At 42.3% G+C, this 7,779-nt stretch overlaps 1 pseudogene across 1 annotated transcript in view; it reads right to left on the bottom strand.

Annotated features, from left to right (window-relative positions):
- LOC122543915 (uncharacterized) overlaps positions 1-7,767 on the bottom strand; it is a 52,883-nt pseudogene extending 45,116 nt beyond the window's left edge. The window contains exons 1-2 of the transcript XR_015754575.1: positions 7,614-7,767; positions 6,235-6,357 (exon numbers count right to left, since the gene is read on the bottom strand). The product of XR_015754575.1 is annotated as an uncharacterized LOC122543915 (transcript). The remainder of the gene's footprint in view (positions 1-6,234; positions 6,358-7,613) is intronic.
- Positions 7,768-7,779: the final 12 nt, after the last annotated feature.

The raw sequence follows: 7,779 nt of genomic DNA on the forward strand, positions 1-7,779 counted from the left end.
AATCACACAACACCAGGTTATAGTCCAACAGGTTTAATTGGAAGCACACTAGCTTTCGGAGCGACGCTCCTGTGTCACCTGATGAAGGAGCGTCGCTCCAAAAGCTGGTGTGCTTTCAATTAAACCTGTTGGACCAGAACCTGGTGTTCTGTGATTTTTAACTTTGTATTATTCCCAAACTTGCAAATGATACAAAGCTGAGCAGTAATGCGTGTTACAAGGTTAACGCAAAACATTTTCAGGGAGGTTTGGACATGCAGAGTGGTTGGGTAGGGACATGGCAAACAGAATATAATATGGGAAAATAAGAGGTCGTCCACTTTGGTAGGAAGAACAGAAGTGCCAAGTGATTTGCTGAGCCATTTCAGATAGCAGTTACGGATCAACCACATTACATGTGACTCCAGAACTATAGTAAACTAAACCAGATGGCAGATTATAAATACAAACAGAAAATGCTGAACAAATTCAGCAGGTCCAGCAGCATCTTTGGAGAGAGAAACTTAAACTGAGAGAAGTTGAGAATGTGCGTAAAGAGACTCGGGCAGTCCGTGTCAATAAGTCACTGAGGGCTAACCTGCAGGTGCAGCATGTTATTCCGAAGGCTGATGGAATGTTAGGAGTACCATGTGCAGTCTTGGTTGCCTTATCTCAAGATAGATATTATTGCCATGGAGCGAACGCAATAAAAGATTCGCTGAACTTGTTCTGCCAACGACAGGACTGTCCTACGGAGAAAGATTGGGCAAACTCCGCTTGGATTCCCTAGAGCTTTGAAGAACGGGAGCTCTCTACCATTTTTAACTCGAGAATTATTTACTGATTACAGCCAAACTTTTCAGGAGTGAATGTTTGGTCCATGTTCCCTAGTGCTAGATCCACCAAGCAAAGAAATCCATTTCCAATCTACCTTACTGTTCCAATGATATCTCAAAAACATTGATCAAACCTTGTCTTTAACTTCCAAAATCCTTTTATATGTTTGTGGGATATGGGTGTTGCTGGCTAGACCAGTATTTATTGTTCATTCTTAGTTATCCTTGAGGAGGTGCTGATGAGTTGCCTTTTGAGCCCTTGGGGTTAAATACACTCTCAGCACTATGAGAAAATGACAGGGAAGATAAAGCTTAAGTCAAATCCGAAACAGGAAGTGGTAGAAAGTCCTTACAGGTTGGCCAGCATTAGCTGACAGAGAAACAGGGTAAACGTTTTGAGTTGAACATGGCTTTATGAAGACCTAACCTTACGGATGTAACAAGAATGTGGCTGAGGGAGAGTTTCGTCCTGTGGAATAAGGGTAGAACGCTGAACGAGCTGAGTGTAGAAAGGTAATACTGAAGCAGGAAGAACAAAGAATAATACAGCACAGAAACAGACCCTTCCACCCTTCAAACCTGCTGCAACACATTCTGCCCTTCCATACTAAAACTGGCTTCACTTAGAGGACCCGTATCCCTCTATTCCCTTCCTATTTATGTATTTGTCCAGGTGAATGATGCTATTATGTCTGCTTCCACCACCTTCTCTGGCAGTGCGATCCAGACACTCACCACACTTTGTGTGAAAAATCTGCCTCACACATCTCTTTTAAACTGCACCCCTGTACCTTGAACTACTAGCATGGCTAGTAATTGACCCCTCCATCCTGGGAAAAAGCCTCATACTTTTCATGCTATCCATGCCATTCACAAACTTATAAACTTTTATTATGTCGTCCCTCAACCTCTTGCGTTCCAGTGAAAATAAACCCAGTCTATCTAACCTTTCTTCATAGCTAAAATCTCCCATACCAGGCAACATCCTGGTAAGTATTTTCTGTGCCCTCTCCAAAACATCCATATTTTTCTGGCAGAGTGTTGACCAGAATTGTACACAATATTCCAAGTGTGGCCTAACCAAAGTTCTATAAAGCTGAAGCATAACTTGTCTATTCTTATACTCAATGTTCCTTCCAAAGAAGGCAAACATGTCATAGGTCTTTTGTACTACCTTATCTACCTGTGCTATCACCTTCAGTGATCTGTAGACCTGCATACTCCGATCTCCCTGCCTAACAATATTCCGAAGGGTTCTGACATTCGCTGTATAATTTCCACCTGTACTTCACCTTCCAAAACGCATCACCTCACATTTGTCCGGATTAAACTCCACCTGCCATTTTCCTGCCTATCCCTTCAATGGATCTCTATCCTGCTGTATCCTCTAACAATCTTCTTCACTATCTGCAACTCCACTAATCTTTGTACCATCCACAAACTTGCAAATTAGACCAGCCACGTTCTCCTCCAAATCATTTGTGTAGATCATGAACAGCAGAGGTCCCAGCACTGACCCCTGTGGAACACCACTCTCCACCTTCTGTCTCCCATGACTAAGCCAGTTCTGTATTCATCTTGTCAGCTCACCCCTGCTACCATGTGACTTCACCTTTTGTACCAGTCTGCCATGGGGGACCCTGTCAAAAGCTTTACTGAAGTCCATGTAGACATCAACCACTTTTCCCTCAATTATCTTTGTCACCTCCTCAAAAAACTTGATCAAGATGGTGAGACATAACCTTCCCCACACAAAATCATGCTGTCTATTGCTTATAAGTCTATTTACTTCAAAATGCCTATCGATCTTGTCCCTGAGAATCTTTTCCAATAATTTCCTGACCACCAACATGAGACTCACAAGCCTGTAATTTCCTGGATTATTCCTGCTACCCTTCTTGAACAATGGGACAACATTGGCCACAGCTCCCTGAGGACTCAGAATAGCCAAAGAGGATACAAAGGTGTCTGTCATTGCTTCAGCAATTTGTTTTCTTGCTTCCCTCAATATTCCAGCATAGATCCCCTCAGGATCCAGGGACTTACCTACTTTAATATTTATTAAGATGCACAACACCTGTTCCTTTTTTTATAGGAACTTGGCTTAGAAATTCGACACTTCCTTCCACAAGATGATCCTCTACCAATTCCTTCTTTTTGGTGAATTTTAATTTTGGACCATACCTACCTTTTCAGGCGCCATAAATAGATTGCCTCCTTTTGGCCTTCAGTGGGCCAACTCTTCCCCTGGGTACTCTCTTGCTCTTTGCATGTGTATAAAAGGTCTTCGGATTCTCCTTAATCCGGTTTGCTAATGATTTTTCATGACCCCTTTTTGCTCTTCTCATTCCTTGTTTAAGTTATTTCCTACTTTCCTTATGAACATCAAGTGCTTAATCAGTTCCCATCCTCCTCAGCCTTACGTGTGCTTCCTTTTCCTTTTTGACCAAAGTCATAACATTCCTGATCATCCAAGATTCATGTAACTTGCCGTAGCCATCCGTCATTCTCACAGGAGCATGCCGCTCCTGAACTCTGTCTCACTGTCGTTTGAAAGACAGGAGTAATATCCCAACAACTAAGGAGAGGCAAGGAGCAGAGTTGAGTATGGTAGCCATTACAAAAGAGAAAGTGCTAGAAAAGCTAAAAGTTCGAAAAATTGATAGATCCCCTGGCCTCGAAGGACTATATCCTAGAGTTCTAAGGGAAGTGGCTGAGGAAATAGGGGAGGCATTGGTTGTGAATTTTCAAAAATCACTGGAATCAGGGAAAGTCCCAGATGATTGGAAAATCACGGTTGTAATCCCTTTGTTCAAGAAAGGATCAAGACTAAAGATGGAAAATTATAGGCTGATAAGCCTAACCTTGATTATTGGTAAAATTCTAGATTCCATCGTTAAGGATGAGATTTCCAAATTCTTGGAAGTGCAGGGTCGGATCAGAACAAGTCAGCATGGATTTAGTAAAGGGAGGTCGCGCCTGACAAACCTGTTAGAATTCTTTGAAAAGGTAACAAGTAGGTTAGACCAGGGAAACTCAGTTATCTATCCAGACTTCCAAAAGGTCTTTGATAAGGTACCTCACGGGAGGCTGCTGAGTAAGGTGAGGGCCCATGGTGTTCGAGGTGAGCTACTGGCATGGATTGAGGACTGGCTGTCTGACAGAAGGCAGAGAGTTGGGATAAAAGGTTATTTTTTGGAATGGCAGCTAGTGACAAGTGGTGTCCCGCAGGGTTCAGTGTTGGGCCGCAGCTGTTCACTTTGTATTTTAATGATCTAGATGAAGGGACTGCGGGCATTCTGGCAAAGTTTGCCAATGATACAAAGTTAGGTGGTCAAGAGGTAGTATTGAGGAGCTGGGAAGGTTGCAGAAAGATTTAGTCAGTTTAGGAAAGTGGTCCAGGAAATGGCTGATGAAATTCTACATGAGCAAATGAGAGATCTTGCACTTTGGAAAAAAAAGGATACAGGCATGGACTATTTTTTAAACGGTGAGAAAATTAATAAAGCCAAAGTACAAAGGGATCTGGGAATGCTAGTCCAGGATTCTCTAAAGGTTAACTTGCAGATTGAGTCAGTGATTAAGAAAGCAAATGTAATGTTGTCATTTATCTCAAGAGGGTTAGAATATAAAAGCAGCAATGTGCTTCTGAGACTTTATAAACCTCGAGTTAGGCCCCATTTAGAATACTGTGTCCAGTTTTTGGGCCCCACACTTCAGGAAGGACATACCGGCACTGGAGGATGTCCAGCAGAGATTCACACGGATGATCCCTGGAATGGTAGGCCTAACATACGACGAAGAGCTGAGGATCCTGGGATTGTTTTCATTAGCGTTTAGAAGGTGGAGGGGAGATCTAATAGAAACTTATAAGATAATGAATGGCTTAGAAAGGGTGGACGCTGGAAAGTTGTTTCCATTAGACGGGGAGACTAGGACCCATGGGCACTGCCTTAGAATTAGAGGGGGTCAATTTAGAACAGAAATGATGAGACATTTCTTCAGCTAGAGAGTGGTGGGCCTGTGGAATTCATTGCCATGAAGCGCAGTGGAGGCTGGGACGTTAATGTCTTCAAGACAGTGATTGATAAATTCTTGATCTCACAAGGAATTAAGGGCTATGGGGAGAGTGCGGGTAAGTGGAGTTGAAATGCCTATCAGCCATGATTAAATGGCGGAGTGGACTTGATGGGCCGAATGGCCTTACTTCCATTCCTATGTCTTATGGTTTTATGGAAATACTCCCACATGTCTGATGTGGATTTACCCTCAAACAGTTGCCTCCAATAAAAATTCTCCAGTTCCTTCTTAATATTGTTGTAGTTCGCCTTTCCCCAATTTAACACCTTCCCATGAGGACTGCTGTTATCCCAATATGTGTGTATATTAAACTCACTGTATTATAGTTACGACTCCTGAAATCCTTCCCCACTGAAACTTCACTCATCTGGCTGGGCTCATTTCCCATAATCAGGTCAAGTGTAAACACAATGAGATGGTGCATTTTGGAAAAAGGAATAGAGAAAATAAATATATACTTAATGGTACAGTTCGAATGTGTGTGCAGGGTCAGAAGGATCTGGGTGTTGATGTGCACAGATCTGTGATTGTGACAGGACATGCTGACAGAGCATTTAGCAAAATATATAGGAACTTGGACTTCATAAAGGGAGTTATCGTGCATGCAAAAACAAACAGAAAATGCTCAAGTTTTTTTGCAAATCTCTAGCTGTTGGGTTTATGGCAGAACAACCATCCATTTCTGATCTTCACACCTTGTAAAGAGTCCTTGAAAGGAAACAGGGAATTTTGGCTCCAAGTTTGAAAAGCTACGATTGTTGTCCATAAATCAAAGGAATTGAGGGGAGTTTCAATAGCCATGTACAAGATTTTGATCAATTTAGAAAAGGTAGTCAAGGCAAAAGTTATTTCTATTAGATTATGCTGCAAAGAGCAGGGGGCACACGTGTACAGTTTTGGACAAGTAGGAAGGATGGGCAAGGACTTTGTTTATGCTGCCAGTGGTGATACACAAACTGAAGGTGGGGTGGGGGGTGGTTTGGAGATGATCAATTATCTCAAATTAGCCAAGAAAGGCACTTGATAGGGATAAACTTAGAGGACTAGTAATGTTCCACAGAGACACTTTGGACTTTATGGGTTGACTGGCCTTAGTCTGCACTTCATCACCTCTCCTCATTATTTTCACTATTATTTAACCTCTGCTCATAATTTAACCCTTAGAGTTCAGGAATTATCCAGGTAAGTATGCATTATCCTCGAAGGACCAATACATTCTAGTTTTCTTCAAGTGTCATACCTGAAAGTGAGGATACACTTCACTTGTGGTGCAACTAAGATTTGGAGTTTAACTTCTTTACATTGATACTTGAAATATGTACCCACAAAAAGAACAAACCTTTGTCCTTCCGTTGTCAAAGACCAACAATATTCAGGTACTGGTGAATCAAAAGATTCATTCAAATCTTTCTGTGATGCTTGGGGTGGATTTCCTGTTTGCAAAGCCTTCATATTTAATATTCTGCAAAAGGAAAGTAGGGAAAAAAGCACAAGTCAATGACAGAAATTCAGAACAGGTAAACAGCTCACGTGACTCGAATTTACTCCTTCCATACTCACCACATAGAATCATAAAATCTCTACAGTGTGGGTACAGGCCATTAGGCCTAACAAGTCCACACCGACTCTCCAAAAAGCATCCCATTCAGACTCTCAGCCCTCTCACCCCCCCCCAACCACCACCAAATCACTCTAACCCTGCATTTCCCATGGCTAATCCACCCAATTTACACATCCCTGGGCACTATGGGCAATTTAGCATAGCCAATCCACCTAACCTGCACCCAAACTTTTGGATTGTGGGAGGAAACCCACACAGGCACAGGGAGAACGTACAAACTCCACACTACAGATGACCCCACTACACTATATGCTTTCACACAAACACACATTTTCACACAGACCCTCTCTCATACATGTGCTCCCCCTCTGAGACACAATCCCCACACTCACACCCAAGCATGTGCTTATAGTCTGTCACACACATGCAAATATACACTGGCTCTCTCTCTCACACACACACACACACACACACACACCCTCTCTCTCTCCCTCTCATGCATGGACACAGACATATAAGTCTATGGAGTAAATTTGCAATTGCAGAATTATGATTGCAGATTCATTCAAAAAGCACATAATCTGTATGCAGTCAATCCATGTTACATTTTATAAATTCCTACTTTGGCAATAGAACCAGTCTGACTCAAGATTGGGATATAGACAGACTCTAACCTCACACCTTTAATGTACTGTCTGAGCTGAGATATCACTTTTATTTATAAAACCTTGTTATCTTAACAATGTGATTTGAAAAAAGTTCTGGGATTTACAAACTAATAAACCAAAACCTGCAACCCATGATAGACAACAGCAATCTAGGTTTGTTCAATATATTGTATCAGTTGCATGACACTTTGATCTTTCACTATAAATTCTGTCTTATGATCCTGCTCCACTATCTACCTGATGAAGGAACAGCGCTCTGAAAGCTAGCACTTCCAAGTACACCTGTTAGACTATAACCTGGAGTGGAGTGATTTTTAACAAACTACACACAGTCACCCGAGGCTGGAATTGAACCCATGCCCCTGGCGCTGTGAGGCAGGAACGCTAACAACTGAGTCACCTCACAAAAATGGCAGGCTACGCATGCGCCCTACTCCATTTTGCCCCCTATTAAAATGGAGGCCGTACATACGTCCCACTGAATATTACCCCCAATAAAAATGGCGACGGTTAATTTGGGCCGATTTGAGCGCAGAAGGACAGCAATCACTGCCCCAGCTTAGTGCAAACGAGTGATGGAAGCGTTTCCTTGCAGTCTTTATCACAAATCTCAGTCTTGCAGGATCACAATTTCCCTCCTTCACTTAACAACAGT

The sequence above is a fragment of the Chiloscyllium plagiosum genome, unplaced genomic scaffold (assembly GCF_037043375.1).
Source record: "Chiloscyllium plagiosum isolate Xiang-an unplaced genomic scaffold, Cpla_swu_hap1 HiC_scaffold_46, whole genome shotgun sequence".
Classification (NCBI taxonomy): Eukaryota; Metazoa; Chordata; class Chondrichthyes; order Orectolobiformes; family Hemiscylliidae; genus Chiloscyllium; species Chiloscyllium plagiosum.